Source organism: Salvelinus sp. IW2-2015, linkage group LG10, assembly GCF_002910315.2.
Source record: "Salvelinus sp. IW2-2015 linkage group LG10, ASM291031v2, whole genome shotgun sequence".
NCBI lineage: Eukaryota > Metazoa > Chordata > Actinopteri > Salmoniformes > Salmonidae > Salvelinus > Salvelinus sp. IW2-2015.
In genome coordinates, this window is record NC_036850.1 from 18673330 (window position 1) to 18690652 (window position 17323).

At 43.2% G+C, this 17323-nt stretch overlaps 1 pseudogene; it reads right to left on the reverse strand.

The window, feature by feature from the left end:
* Positions 1 to 15120, reverse strand: part of LOC111969458 (liprin-beta-2-like) — a 29071-nt pseudogene extending 13951 nt beyond the window's left edge.
* Positions 15121 to 17323: the final 2203 nt, after the last annotated feature.

Genomic DNA, 17323 nt, shown 5'->3' on the forward strand with positions numbered 1-17323 from the left:
TGTTGATACAGCCTTAGTTCTCCAAGCACAGCCATTGAACTCCGTAGCCATTTTTGAACTCACCAATGGCCTCATGGTAACATCCCTGAGCAGTGTCATTCCTGTCCTGCAGCTCAGTAGGACTATCTTTGTTGTGTCTGGGTGGTTAAATACATAAGTATCAACCAGATCATGCTTAAAGAGACGTTCATTGTCAGATTGGTTGTTACCCATCACTGCCCTTTGAGGCTTTTGCAAAGCTCTGTGGTTGTGCTTGAAATTCAACACTTGATTGTGGGACCTTAAAAGCGTTAGGGGTTGACTGGATTTTTGAATTACTATTATTTCAGTGTGAGTCCAGGTAATTTGTGATATGTTAAGCCATATTTTACTCCTGAACTAATTTAGGCTTACCTAAACAAAAGGGGATGAATACTTATGCAACAGTCTATATGTACAAATACTTCACATTAGCATATTCTCTAGATTGTTGACATCCATTTTAATCCCACTAACACAAAAGTTGAATTAATCCAAAGGGTCTGAATACTTTAGCAAGGCACTAATTGGCTTTCTCCATATGCTTTTAACATAGGAGTTGAGAAAAGTGGTTACATGGGCACAGCTGGAAATCAGTAGTGGTAACTGAGTGCGTGCGTGTGTTTTGAAGTGGTGCCAGTGCCCTGGTCTAGTTTCTCTTAATGGACCAAACTCCAAAAGTAGGTCTGGCATATAAGACTCATTAATTGTGACTTTGCCTAAAATGGCTGCGGAGAGAGCGAGCACGCATGAGGCCTATTTGTTCAAAGATTTCACCCGTGGGTGCAACTAAGAGTACAAAAGCTCTGTGCTGTAAATGGCGGTGGGTGGTGCTACTGATGTGGTTACGTACGCCAGCAGCCTTCCAGCAGCTCCTGCCATTCAAACAGTGATGGTCGTGCTGTGTATGCCAACATTGCTTAATGTATACAATGGCACCCAACTGTATACACTGTACAAAGCAATGGGATCAGACAGTTCAATGTTTTATTTTGTGACGTATAGCAAATGATCTCACTACTGGACCAAGAGAGACAAACATGCATTAATAGTAACCTTTGACAGCCGCCTACTCACCTTTTCATCATTGGCAACCAGCAGTGTCTCCATCCCCGTCTTTAACCTTTGGAGCTCCTGGTCTGTCGAAAGAGGAGTCAGTGTAGTTGCCATCATGTACCTTATGCAGTACCATAATATGACAATGTATTTGCAATCTTTCATTTTCTACCCCATTTAGGCATATAGTTGGAATATGTATAATCGATGGAGCAGAGCTTTTCTCAGATGGAAACGTCTCACCTAGCCAGGGACAAATCAACAGTATGAGCTAGGGGTCTATACAATGAAGCAGAAATTAAGTAGAGAAAGTTGACAGGCAGCCATGGGCAATGGAAAAGTTTTCTGAAAATGAAACTTAATCACTTATCTATACTTCTAGTAGCAAGAGCATAATGACATATCAAGGTTGTTACTGGACACCAGTTGGCTGACAGTAAGAAACAGATGAAGAGTCCCTTCCCAGTGGAAATTCTGATCAGGGATTCAATAATCTACTCAGTTGAAGAAACATAAGCTCATAAAATGTTACCAGACAGAGGAAGCCAATGTCCATTCCTGGGTTTGATTTTCTTGGAGCCCCACAACAGGGTATGAAAGAGTGAAATGAGTGTATTCAGGTAAGGGACAAGATGTTGAAGCAGTGTTCAAGTTGTTAAAATAGTGTTAAGGCTTACGCTTATTGTTGAGCCTTCTCCTAAACATATCCTCTAACAGTGGAAATGCAAGGTGGAGAGAGAACCATTGTTAGACACCACTCACAGGCACAGCATGTTATTGATCCATGACTGACAAACCTATTGACTAGTCACCAACAAAGGACATACAATCCCTTCATTACAGAATAACAAACCCTGTAATAAAGTTATGCAGTTTGGAAGAAGTGCTTGGGTGCTTACCTCTCTCGGAGGTCTCAGCGGACAGTGGTCTGGCCAGGAGCTGTGCATGCAGGCTGTCTAACTCCGCATTCTTACTGAGCAGGAGCTGCTGGAGGTCTGATATCTGTGCCTGTGTGGGATAGGGGGACATGGTAAGATCAGGAGCATGCATAAGCTAAAAACACATACTCAGAAAGACAAACTAAGTATAAGTCAACACTCATAACAAAAATGTCCGCATAACTTTGAGACTAAGTTTATTGGTGGCATAAACTGTTTAGCAGATGTAATAGTAGGTGCAGCAAAATACACCTGAAATCTAAAGCAGATATTTACATGATTTGGCTGGTTCATCTTTCCAGAGCAGGCTATATGTTTTACATAGGGCACACTGAAGTTCAGTCACGCAACATGACCATGTACAGCAAAAAAAGACATTTTAGCAAGGCTTTTATACACTAGCAGTAATTTAAGTTAAAATGCATAGTGTGAACAAAAAGCAGATGGGACAGAGGAGGCGAGTGAATGTAAAAAAAAAATAAAAAAAATAGCTCAATGAAGAAGTTCAGGAAAAGGAGAGATTGAGGGGTAAAGAGTGCAGGGAAGTGAAAGAGCGAGCAAAAGAGCCAGGTAGCGAGCCAGCGAGTTATGGTGTGTGTTAACCAAGATATTGTAATACCGCCAAAAGAAACCAAGGAACTGTGCCACCATTTAAATCCATTTCTACAAAGAAAATGGTCTGCAGATTTGTTAAGAAAATAGCCTTTTGTGAATGACTTGTCTGTAAGACTCATCCAACTGGGCAGAAGAACAGATTGGACAGTTTAGGAAAGCTGTAGTTAGCAGAGGAATCTGGGCACTACTAGTACAGTCTAGACATAACAGGAGATGAGGTAGGCTAATGTGTTTAACCTTTGTTGCTTTGAGTCTCCTCTCATACTGGGACTTCTGGTCTTCAAGATGGTCTACTTTCTCCTTGAGAAGACTGATCTCTTGAAGTATGACCTGGGGACATTGATAAAATGATTTACAACTTGTACATGTCATTGTCACAAATGTACATCAGATAATGGATTGTTTTAATTGTCTGGAGACTGTCAATTAGTCCATGAGTTCTATCTGCTAACTACTCACAACACCACAGTGAAATGCCTCTTATATGAGGCAGTACAGTGCATGCATCAACCCCCTTATCTACACAAGTCATGGGATTGCATTGGGTTTGGGTCTCATGACCTACGCATGTGTAAGCGTTGTGGTGAGGGGTTCCTTAGTGCAAGCATAAATCTAAGTGTCAGAGCCTTGGGATCATTCCATACAGTGATGGGATGACTACATGCTTGGGGTCAAAGGTCATGCAGACATTCTCTGCCTACACTCTCGCCACAGCAGCACTGCTCCTCAGAAGTACTGGAGCTATTCTCCACTCCTGGAATCACGTCAGGAGGCTCCTCCAGCCCACTGTCATGTACCTCTGGGCTACCCTCACAGGCAAGCCCCTGGTCTGGGTTTTGGGCCTCCGTGGACCCAGTGTCGCAGGCCTCCTGTAGGCTGCTGTCAGCCTGGCCTGTTTTCTCCCGGATCCTGCAATTGATCTCCTGCTGAAACCTACACATCTGCTCCTGCAGCTCACTTATCAAGTTCACGACACTCTAACAGGAAGAGAGAAATAAGGAAAATAAAACCAAAGAGGAAGAATGAAAAAGGAAAGAGTTGTGTCTGGTGTTCCTCAACGATATACTACTACATTTTCTACACATTTAGTTAAAGTAAACAGATGGAATGTTTAAAGCCATACAGTGATTTGGTTTGATATGTCTGAGTGAACCACAATGAGAAACAAAGCACTGCGAGATCTAAACACACTCTGGGCCTGTGAAATAGTTGTCTGGCCAGGGTAAATATGCTTTTAACCTACTGGAGTGAAAACAAGAGGTACATAGTCTCACACGTGTGTACGCTACTGCCACATGAAATGAACAGTCTAGTCCATTAGAGAAGGGCATGTTATCATACTTAGAGTGTAAACAACCATAGAGCTATACCTGGACTGTGGAAGTATCACATGAAGTCCAGTATAGAGGATATGACAGATATGCAGAGCTGTCCAAAGCTATATATAACCATGAGCTTAGTGACTTCGCGCCACAGCAGGGAGGCCTCCAAAATGAGTGTCAATGTGTGCGTGCGCATATTCACACACGCTATATGCTTGAATGGTCACACATGGAAAATCAGCAGAATGTTCAAAACAGAGGTCTCATTCTCTCCAGTCAGCTGTCATAGGGAAGGCAGTGTGTACATGACCAGAAAGACTACTGCAACACGTGTCCTTATATTACTAAATATCATCTACATTACAAACCACAGGTATGGATCATTTCCTGTCTAAAGTGTTATGTTACTCGCTCTTGAAAGGGGTGGGGTTTCCTCATTTGACACTAACCACCTTCCTCTGCAGCTCATACAATAGGCCAGTCATGATTTCAACAACATCAGGACTTTAGACTAAAACCTGTCGCAGAGTTAAAGCCTACGCACCCTCAGGTTTACCCAGTCAGCCATCATGCCAACACGGCTTCACATAGTACTGGATGTGCTCTGGGGCACAAAGGTTCTTTGTCAAGCCATGTTTTGACAGTAACTACACACGGGTAGTTCTCGTAACATACAATATCTGCTCCTTTGTCTTACAGGACCCATTAAAGGACTATGCCAGTTCTGGACTTACACATCTAGTTTTTCTGGATCTTTGTCAAGTAATGCAAGTGGGGGGGGGCGGGTGGGGGGGGGGGAATGGTCAGCAGCCATTTTGGGAGGGGGTGTGGATGACCACACACCATAGCAGTCATCGTATCAGGTTTTGCTGAAGTTCTGAGGAAAAATGTTGGACCTTACCTTCATGTGGTGATGGGTGTAGGTAACCCAACATACCATATGGGCTTAAACAAACATACATTTCAGGTTGAACTAAAACACAGAGCCATGACTCCATGGAGAGTAGTTTCATTCCTAGGTAGTCCAGGAAGAGGGTGGAGTACATTTTACTCTGTCTTTAGCATATGTTTGTCATACAACAATGCTGCTGACTTTATCTCCCAAAACATGATCAGGAATTGTACATGCACTCCTGTCATTTCCTGGCAAAGCTCACTTAAATAGAAGTATCACAAGGGATGTGAAACAAACCCCCTTAGAGTATGGAAATAATTCATCTTCCCTATACATGTCTAAACACATTCTAAAAAATTTTATCTTTTTTTAAAGTAATCAGATTTGCTACAGTACAGTCTCTCTCAGGGACTCAACTCTAACCGCCTCAGTCATACATAAAAGTTTAGGATTACACTCATCACCCCTCATTTGTGTGTCTGTGTCCTTACCTCTGCTTTATGCTTCCTCGCTACTCCATGAATTTGTTTCTCCTCCATGTCCACCAGTTTCAGGTAAGACACCTCTCCCATCAGATCCAACTTCTGACTCTCCAGTGACGTCCTGCTAAGAAGCTCCTGCCACCAGGGGAGACACTTGTTAACACCAATCATGCAAATGGACACGGACACACCATTACAGACAGTAGTACAACCACACCAAGCCCAAACAGAACTTTTACACTGGACACTAAAGAAGCTACCATCTAGCTCTGTTCAATTCTCTCAAAGTCAGACGCTGTCCACACGGCTAAATATACACAGCTTCTGGGCACTATTTTACTGCGCCTCTCACATGCAGACACACGAGTACAAAGCATGCAGAGGAGAGTGTGAACGAGCCCACAGAACCCTGCACAGTTTCCATACAACAACAACTAGAAATACTGTAGAGGCTCAGCACGTGCCTTCCTATTTAAATTAGGATTTCTATCAATCAAACATGATGCTGATTAGGACCTTGCTTGGTCCACTAATTATCCCTCTTTATCAGAAAAACGGTCTGCTTTGAAAGTCCCTATTTCATTCAACAGCTAATTAGGTTGATTTCAGGCAGGTGCAAAGTCTCAGAGGCTGCCCAATTCTGAAATTTTTTCACAAATTGGTATTTTGACCAATCAGAGCAGCTCTGAAACAGTGCTGATGTGAAAAGATCTGATGTGATTGGTCAAAAGACCAATTAGTGTAAAAAATAGCAGAATTGGGCTGCCTGTGTAAACACAGCCTTAGAAAGGTCCAAAGAAAATATCTGAAGCACTGAGGCAGTCCAATCATGGGCATTTAAAAATGTAGCTTTTTTGAAGAGAAACGGGTTTGTTTTCTGAGGTTTCTGGGAGAGTGCACATGGAAAATATTAGAGCTGTGTCACTAGTAAGAGATTTGCGGCTCAGGTACAAAGCCTCATAATGACAACGTCTCAAGGAAACAAACCCGGCCCTTCAGAACAACCCTGCTGTACAGAGTTAACCAGGGGTGTATTCATTATGGAAACTGTTTACCGTTTAACCTCTACGGGATTGGTGTCTCCCCTGTGGGACGGTTGAGCTAATGTAGGCTAATGTGATTAGCATGAGGTTGTAAGTAACAAAAAAATCCCAGGACATAGACATATCTGATATGGGCAGAAAGCTTCATTTCTTGTAAATCTAACTGCACTGGCCAATTTACATGAGCTATTACAGTGAAATAATACCATGCTACTGTTTGAGGAGAGTGCACAATTATGAACTTGAAAATGTATTAATAAACCAATTAGACACATTTGGGCAGTCTTTATACATCATTTTGAACAGATATGCAATGGTTCATTAGATCAGTCTAAAACTTTGCACACACTGCTGCCATTAGTGGCCAAAATCTAAATTGTGCCAGAGCTAGAATAACAATGGCCTTTCTCTTGCATTTCAAAGATGATGGTACAAAACAATTTTAAATGTTTCATGTTTTTTTCTTTGTAATATCTTTTACCAGATCTATATCTATTCTCCTACATTAATTTCACATTTCCACAAACTTCAAAGTATGCGAATCCTTGCTTCAGGTCCTGAGCTACAGACAGTTAAATTTGGGTATGTCACTTTAGGTGAAAATTGTAAAAAAAGGTTGGATCCTTGTATGGAAACAAACGGAGCAAAACAAAAGTTTATTTTGGACAAATGCAGGTAGGTCCCTCCCCATTTAATTTATTTTGCTTCTGTTTAATGAACTTTTTGCAACAGAATCGAAGTTTGCAATGGCTACCAAATGAAATGCATTGTTGGCATTTAATGACAGTCTACCAAAGATGGCCTAGTATACAGATTTTTTTCAGGGGAACTTTGGAGCAGTTGAAAGCCTCTCCTTGGAATGATGATAAACTGTAGCAAAAACGCTTACTAGTATGCTAAGTTTGTCCTACCTCAGTTTCCAGTTTGTATGGACTGACGATAGTCCTTTTCATGCATGTTGCTGTCATGAAGTTATCTTAGCTTAGTTTTAAAGAGGATCCTTGGTTCTGACTGAGTTTCCATGTCTGCTCTGAGCTTGAACTCTACTGCACCTCACAGGAGTGGAAGACATGGACACATCACCTCTACTGATGACAGATCTCTCTCTCACACACACACACACACACACACACACACACACACACACACACACACACACACACACACACACACACGGGTGGTTAGGGGTGTGACCGACTACGCTCTCTGTCCTGTGCACACCTGCCCAGACAGACCAGCCCTAGAGCAGAGCACCACGACCAAACCTACCAGAGCAGACAGACGCTGCACTCTAAGAATCAGTCTTGGATGGGAACAGACCACACTAAACATTTGGGTTGTCAGAGATCTAGAGCCTGGCTCACTGGAATCCCTGGGAGGAATTTCCTCCTGGGAAGCTGGACTCTATAGGAGGCAGTCTACCATGAGACTCAGCATGTCTAGACAGTCTGCTAGGAGACAGAGTATGTCTAAATGTAGTCTGCTAGTGGACTGAATATAAGACTATTGTATGAGGAGTATTTTTACCATGGATGTGTGCTAGTCTTAAAATACAAAGTAGTAGATGAAAGCTTTGGATGTCACATGCTCACACATGCATTATTTAAAAGTATTCTAGTCACACATAAAGCAAATGTCATGATGTCAGTCTAAGGGAGAAGGCATAATGGTTGTGCTGCTGTGATGCAGACTTTCAGATCCCAATTTGAATAGAAACGGGAAGATACGGAAGTGAACCTGATAACCACACAAAACGAGGAAGTTGATATCATACYGAAGCCAGTCTAAACTGAGACTGTGAATAAGGTTGAGGTTCAAAGGTTTGTATGAATGGAAGAGGACCAGTGTGTGAGGTCCTTACCTGCTGCAGCATCTCTTCTGTAGAGTTTAGCTTGTGTTGGTGTTCCTCCAGAGAACTTTCCAGATCACTGATCTTTACACCCTGAGCTTCCACCTGGTCCGTCAGAACGCTCACCTGTGTGTGTTGTATGTGTGTGTGTGTGTGTGTGTTGTGTGTAATGGAGGAGAAACTTAGTCACACCAGTAGACAGCAATACTTCAACATTTTCTGACCCCTTCTTTCAATGTTGTCAACCCTCTTGACCTCTGTTCATCCTTCATTCCCACTCTCTCTTCTCCCTTCCCTTCTTCCCCCCTTCCTGGCTCCACCCTTTACTCCTCCTGACCTGGGAAGTTATCTAACCCCAACATACACATGCACTTTCTCAAAGTCATTAAAATCACCTCTCTTTGCCTGCCATCCATTTCACAACATATCAGTTCCTTAATTGATATACACGTCACACTGCCAGATTAAACAGTGCAAATATTTCCAAAGCTGAATGAAGGACTCTTTGTCCTTTCAGGAGTTTTTCTCAGTTCAGCCCATCAGGCCGGCTCTGCACTACTCATGATATAGATAAAGCTGTTGAGAAAACAAACTAGCGAAAAGAGTCAATCAGTTACAAAAAGGCAGGCTCAACCAGCCAATTCAGGTGGAGTTTTAGTGGAGGGAATGTGTTAGTGTGAACATGAGACCTATACACAACAGCAAGTCATCACATCTGCCAACAAACAGAGGTGTGTTGTAGCCAGCAAGTTCTGGACCTGACTGCAGAAAAACCCTTACTCAACAGCCCTGAGAAATAGTGTACATACACGCACGCCGCACGCACGGCACCACGCACGCACGCACGCACGCACGCACGCACGCACGCACGCACGCACGCACGCACGCACGCACGCACGCACGCACGCACGCACGCACGCACGCACGCAACGCACACACACACACACACACACACAACACACCACACACACACACACACACTTAAGAAGTATTGCCCTTGTACCTAACCCTTGTTGCACAACAAACAACATAACTACACTGCAATTAAGGCAAACCACTCACCCCCCCCCCCCCCCCTCTCTCATATTACACTGCTCAAAAAAAATAAAAGGCACACTAAAATAACACATCCTAGATCTGAAATGAATGAAATATTCTTATTAAATACTTTTTCTTTACAATTGTGCTGACAACAAAATCACACAAAAATGATCAATGGAAATCAAATTTATCAACCCATGGAGGCGTCTGGATTTGGAGTCACACTCAAAATTAAAGTGGAAAACCACACTACAGGCTGATCCAAACTTTGATGTAATGTCCTTAAAACAAGTCAAAATGAGGCTCAGTAGTGTGTGTGGACTCCACGTTGCCTGTATGACCTCCCTACAACGCCTGGGCATGCTCCTGATGAGGTGGTCTCCTGAGGGATCTCCTCCCAGACCTGGACAAAAGCATCCTCCAACTCCTGGACAGTCTGTGATTGCAACGTTGGCGTTGGTGGATGGAGCGAGACATGATGTCCCAGATGTGCTCAATTGGATTCAGGTCTGGGGAACGGGCGGGCCAGTCCATAGCATCAATGCCTTCCTCTTGCAGGAACTGCTGACACACTCCAGCCACATGAGGTCTAGCATTGTCTTGCATTAGGAGGAACCCAGCGGGCAAACCGCACCAGCATATTGGTCTCACACGGGGTCTGAGGATCTCATCTCGGTACCTAATGGCAGTCAGGCTACCTCTGGCGAGCACATGGAGGGCTGTGCGGCCCCCAAAGAAATGCCACCCCACACCATGACTGACCCACCGCCAAAATGATCATGCTGGAGGATGTTGCAGGCAGCAGAACGTTCTCCACGGCGTCTCCAGACTCTGTCACATGTGCTCATGTGCTCAGTGGTGAACCTGCTTTCATCTGTGAAGAGCACAGGGCGCCAGTGGCGAATTTGCCAATCTTGTGTTCTCTGGCAAATGCCAAACGTCCTGCACGGTGTTGGGCTGTAAGCACAACCCCCACCTGTGGACGTCGGGCCCTCATACCACCCTCATGGAGTCTGTTTCTGACCGTTGAGGGCTCTGGCAGTGCTCCACCTGCTCCTCCTTGCACAAAGGCGGAGGTAGCGGTCCTGCTGCTGGGTTGTGCCCTCCTACGGCCTCCTCCACGTCTCCTGATGTACTGGCCTGTCTCCTGGTAGCGCCTCCATGCTCTGGACACTACGCTGACAGACACAGCAAAACCTTCTTGCCACAGCTCGCATTGATGTGCCATCCTTGATGAGCTGCACTACCTGAGCCACTTGTGTGGGTTGTAGACTCCGTCTCATGCTACCACTAGAGTGAAAGCACCGCCTGCATTCAAAAGTGACCAAAACATCAGCCAGGAGCATAGGAACTGAGAAGTGGTCTGTGGTCACCACCTGCAGAACCACTCCTTTATTGGGGGTGTCTTGCTAATTGCCTATAATTTCCACCTTTTGTCTATTCCATTTGCACAACAGCATGTGAAATTTATGTCAATCAGTGTTGCTTCCTAAGTGGACAGTTTGATTTCACAGAAGTGTGATTGACTTGGAGTTACATTGTGTTGTTTAAGTGTTCCCTTTATTTTTTTGAGCAGTGTATATATATATCCCTCTCTTTCTCTCTACATCTCTCTCTCTTTCTCTCTCTCTGCCACCCTCTCTTTCTATCTCCCTCCCTCTTTCTCTCTGCCTCTCCCTCTTGCTCTCTCTTTTTCTCTCTTCCTCTCCCTCTTGCTCTCTCCCTACCTTTCTTATGGCTGATACATGATAGAGCTACTACTGTTTATATTTTATAGAGGGTACCAAGGGGCCAATGCGGTGTAATGTATCCTCTTGTATTGCAGTAGGCTCATATTCAACTCTCTCTGTCTCTTTCTCTCTCCCCCTCCGTCTCTCTCTCTCTTCCTCCCTCTCTTATAACTGATACATAAGGGGGCCAATGCAGTGTAATGTATCCTCTTGTTTATCAGTAGGCTCATATTCAACTCGGGGGATTCAACTTCAGTTGAATTTAAATAATAATTTCTATAGATGAAGGGTATATCCATTAACAAAACTCTTTTATATGCCAATGTGCAGCGAAACACACTATTCTCTCCCATACAAACACACAAATGCAAAACATGCACATGCATGTATTGTTCATGCCATAAGGTAATCTTACCTGGAGGGCAAGGAACTCTTTGTCTCCCTCTAAGCGTGTCAATCGTTCTTGGTTAGTCTCGCCGTTCACAGGGGACCGCTGGTTTACCTACAGAGGTGTGATCAGTTACTGGTCAATTTGTGGTCAGTACAAATACGACTGTGAAGTGAGAGGAGTTACCCACAGTGTCAGCTCTATCTTGAACCAGGGCTCCCTGAAATGAAAGCTCAGACTCTGGAGAGAACAACAAGAACACACACACACACACAGCACTGGTATCACATTTTAAATAACCTATTGTGGCCGCGAGTGTGGAATTCTGTAAGAGGTTTATGCTTCTTAAGCTTTCATCAAATGATGTTGAACCTTTTAGTATTCTAATAATTTGATATTTGCTTCTCGACCAAGTGTGCAAGACCTCGGGCCTTCCTAAATAATTGCTTAGCCGTTCATATAAAGAATTAAACAAAATTAGAGCAAATTACTGAGAAATCCAGACTTTTTACAGCCAAAAAGTTTGTGGCAAAGTGACTGTGAGGACTATGTAAGAATAGACTATGTAAGAATACTCTTCAGATCTAACTGTTGAAGATTCAGAATCTACAGCATGTGGCTGGAGTTTAACTTCCTTCAAGAGTCATAAGAAAAAGAAGACAAAGTATGCATATAGCCATATATCTTTTGAACAATAGAATATGTAAATACATTCTCTCTTCAGCTATTTCAAGTGCTGCAAATAACACATTTTTGCACAACATAAACATCCTGTAAACAAGTCCAAATAAGCAAGTCAGTTTGATAAAAGAGAAAGAGACTTCGTATATAATCATCTATCAGGCCATTTTGCGTACAAGTTAACCTGTAACGTCGAGGTCCAGATGGTACGAGCCAGCAAAGAGTTAATCACATCTCCCTAATGACAACAAGATGGTGAAGGAGAATTCAGGAATGGGCTGATCGTAACTACATCCAGTCTTGTCCTATCAGGTCTATTTCAGGTGCTTTCTGTACTGTACCTCCCAGAGGAACGACAAAGTCTGAAGTGAAAAAAACATGTTGCCCATCCATTCATCTATTCTCCTCAGGTACTATGACCTCTTGACCTGTCTGGTGTTTATCTTTCACGCATCCCAGTATGCACTTCTCCCGACACATGTTTCCTGCCCCTAATTGTTGATTGGTGACTGGGACCTTGATTGCTGATTGGCCACAGGGACCGTGAAACAGGTTAAGCCTGGTGCACAAGCTCACCATACCAGATCTGGTTCCCATTTAGTGACTCGTTTAAATGTTTTCCTCCTATCCTAGATAACATCCATTTAGCCACAGACTACACATTCTTCACTGAAATTCAGTAAAAGTTCCTCAACAGATGGATTGACAGATTAGCCATATAGCTAATTGAACCATACGGAAATCAAGTTTTCCTGTTATCGTACCATGTATGAAGGCTATGTAGATGCTCATCCAATCATAATCGCCTGCAGAGTTATGGATATAGTTCCCTTAATAAGGAAAAGCACCTTTAGTCAATCTGTTTTCTCTGTGAGAGCTTCCCATGTCTGGAACCCACTGTCATCAGACACACATAACTGCACCACCTATCTCACCTTCACAAAAAAATGAAGAAATGGTTAAAGGCCAATCAGACTTGTTGAACATAATCCCCAGCTGTGTATTGCCGCTTTCCATGTTGTCTGTAGCATGTGAGGTGTGGAAACACTTTTGCTTTTATGTATTTTGTTTTGTTGCTTTTTGTGCTATTGTTCAATGTTGCTCTGCATGTGCTCACTGCTCATTGTTTGTCTGTATTGTAATTGTTTTAAGAACCTGCCCAGGGACTGCGGTTGAAAATTTGCTGGCTGGCTAAAACCGGCACTTTTACTGAATCGTTGATTAATGTGCACTGTCCCTGTAAAAATAAAAATGAACTAAACTTATATAAGTAAAATATGATATTATTCCTGTTCAGTAAAGAAACACAGGGAGAGTTGGGTCCCGTGTGGCTCAGGTGGTTGATGCCAGGGTTGGATTCCCATGGGGGACCTGCTGTTTAATGACTAAAATGTTAATGTAAAGTGTTTTCCAGAAAGCTGGTTACCATGTTTTATTGAATGCTACCTGTTGCTCTTCAACAATTCCCAAGCTTTTCCCTATATCGGCCTTGTTCTGTGAAGGTGTAGAAATTACAGACAACAGAACAGGTGAGTACTATGCTGCCCTACCAAGCAAAAAGGCAGTAACTGCTCATTTGGTCAAAAATGAGTTAATGTCCTTTTTGCAACATTAAATACATGCTTAATCATGTGGACAAGTATCCTGCCTCTATTGTATTCTGTTTTGGAGAAAATTGCGGTCATGCTAGCAGTAACTGCATAAAGTTACTGTGAAACCAAGGTAAATAAAAGCAATTTTTCTCAGTTTCACGCTATGAGCAGTTACTGCCTTGTTGCTTTTTTAAAATTTTTAAATTTATTTATTTTTTTTAATTAATTTTACTCCCTTTTCGTGGTATCCAATCGCTAGTAATTACTATCTTGTCTCATCGCTACAACTCCCGTACGGGCTCGGGAGAGACGAAGGTCGAAAGCCATGCGTCCTCCGAAGCACAACCCAACCAAACCGCACTGCTTCTTAACACAGCGCGCCTCCAACCCGGAAGCCAGCCGCACCAATGTGTCGGAGGAAACACTGTGTACCTGGCCCCCTTGGTTAGCGCGCACTGCGCCCGGCCCGCCACAGGGGTCGCTGGAGCGCGATGAGACAAGGATATCCCTACCGGCCAAACCCTCCCTAACCCGGACGACGCTATGCCGATTGTGCGTCGCCCCACGGACCTCCCGGTCGGCGGCTGCCGACAGAGCCTGGGCGCGAACCCAGAGACTCTGGTGGCGCAGCTAGCACTGCGATGCAGTGCCTAGACCACTCGCCACCCGGGAGAGCCACCTTGTTGCTTTTTAGGACAGTATGACGTACAAATTTCAAGCTTACGGTCAAAACAGATGAGTCTGTACTATCAATGTTTCCTATCTGTGTTACAATGAGCCACTCCACAACACAAGTCTTTCTCCTGTGCATCTCTCAGTATGCAAGGAATTTCACTGTCTGTGTACAATAACAAAAACCAGATTCCTCTATAACAGATGTAGCAAGCGTAAATGCATGAAAGGTGAAACTCAAAAAGTCTCTTACCTTTTTTAGCCAGGCAAAATGCTTATAAAAATCTATGTTATACTCCATTCTGTTGGCCCATTGTAGCTTTGACTATTTCGTTCTCAAACTCTACACTGCAATTTATCCTGGCAAGGCAATGAGGCTCCACACACACACACACACAGAGACAGAGAGAGAGAGAGAGACAGAGAGAGAGAGAGAGAGAGAGACAGAGAGACGAGAGAGAGAGAGAGACAGAGAGCGAGAGAGACAGAGAGAGAGAGACAGAGAGAGAGAGAGACAGAGAGAGACAGAGACAGAAGAGAGACAGAGAGAAGAAGAGACAGAGAGACAGAGAGAATGATTAATAAAGTAGAGCTCAGAAAGAAAGATACTATATCACTGTTAATCTCTCTGAATCCTTCTATCTTCTTCTTCCCTCTGTCTGCTGCAGAGAGACTGTAGTGGGGACCCTATGGTGTGCTGTGTCTGGTTCGGACCCTGGCTGTGTGGTTTGGAGCCCAGACAGAGGCAGGCTGAGAAGTGAAATGGTCTCTAATATCAGACTGCAGCTCTACGACTCAGACCACGCAGCTGGCTCTCTCCCTCCCTTTCTTCTCCCTTTTCTCCTCCCTCTCTCTCTCTATTCTCTTTCTCTCTCTCTCGCGCTCTCTCTTACGCACACGCACACGCACACACACACACACACACACACACACACACAACCACACACACACAACACACACACACACACACACAACACACACACACACACACCACACACACACACACACACACACACACACAAAAACCAACTCTTCTCTCTCTCTCTCTCTCTCTTTCTCTTCTTTCTGTCTTCCTCTCTCTTTTTATGCCTCTCCCTCTCCGTCTCATACACAAGCATTGTTCTTTTTGGCTCTACCACCCCCCCTCTCGCTCTCTCTCTCTGAAGTACCCATCGATGTAGCTACTTTTGTGATCTCTCTGAAGGGGCACCGGAGAGAGGGAGCATTCTGCTACACATGCTTGTCACAGATGTGGTACAGACCAGGAATGGTAGGTAGACTGTCAAAATATTGTCTGTGAGTATAACAAAACTGATTCTGCAGGCGAAAACCTGAGAAAATCTAACCCGGACGTGATAAAAAAAAAAAAATCTGTATTTAAAGGGGTATCAACCAGATTCCTTTTCCAATGGCTTCCTCAGGCTGTGGCCAGGCTTTAGACATAGTTTCAGGCTTTTATTTTGAAAAATGTAGTCAGTTGTCCTCAGATTAGTTCCTGTGCGCGAGAGGGTAGCTCTCCATTTTCCTTTTCTCTCTTATTGAGTAGGTTACGGTCCGGAATATTGAAATATTATCGATTATGTAATCAACCTGAGGATTGATTATAAAAAACATTTGACATGTTTCTACGACCATTACGGATACTTTTTGGAATTTTTGTCGATTGGAACGAAGCTTTGGTTTTCTGAACATAACGCACAACCCAAATGGCGTTTTTTTGTTATAAAAGTACTATTTATCGAACAAAAATGACATTTGTTGTGTAACTGGGAGTCTCGTGAGTGCAAACATCCGAAGATTATCAAAGGTAAGCGATTAATTTTATTGCTTTTCTAACTTTCGTGACCAAGCTAACCAAGTTAATATAAGGCTAACTGTTCTAGCATTGATTGATACACTCACAAAAGCTTAGATTGCTTTCCTTGCAAAGCATATTTTCAAAACCTGACACGATAGGTGGATTAACACCAGGCTAAGCTGTGTTTTGGTATATTTCACTTGTGATTGCATGAATAGAAATATTTTTGGTAATATTTTGCGCCCTGCAATTCAGCGGTTGTTTAGGAAAATGATCCCGTAAAAGGGATCCGTAGCGCAGAGAAGTTAACAAGTACAATACAGCAAATGAAAGATAAACATCTTGTTAATCTACCCATGGTGTCCGGTTTTTTAAATGTTTTACAGCGAAAACACAACATATATTTATGTTAGATCACCACCAAATCCCCAAAACACACAGCCATTCTTTCCCAGCCAAAGATAGTCACACAAAAGCAGAAATAGAGATAAAATGAATCACTAACCTTTGATAATCTTCATCAGATGACACTCATAGGCCATCATGTTACACAATACATTTATGTTTTGTTCGATAATGTGCATATTTATATCCACAAATCTCGGTTTACATTGGCACCACACTAGAGGCTTCATTCCACGTTCTACAGACTGTTGACATCTAGTGGAAGGCGTAGGAAGTGCAAACAGATCCATATATTACAAGGAATTGAATAGGCGTTGAATTTAACATCGACCCTTCTCAGAATTCTCACTTCCTGTTTGGAAGTTTGCCTGCCATATGAGTTCTGTTATACTCACAGACATAATTCATACAGTTTTAGAAACTTCAGAGTGTTTTCTATTCAATAGTAATAATAATATGCATATATTAGCATCTCGGACAGAGTAGGAGGCAGTTCACTATGGGCACGCGATTCATCCAAAGTGAAAATGCTGCCCCCTATCCCTAAAAAGTTAAATATTGCACTAGTCTGCACAGATATATATTCATGATCTCATGTCACCTTAGTTGTCGCCCTATTCCGGGAATTGCTAGAATTAGCATTATTAGCATTATGCTAGCCTGTATTACCATCTTTATGGGTGATGTCACTGTTTTCTCAGTCTTAGAGCAGTGTGCTGGGGGTCATTAGCACTATGCTATCTCCATTACTAGAGCCGTGTGTCTTGTGCCCCTTACAGGAACCCCAACAGAGTCATC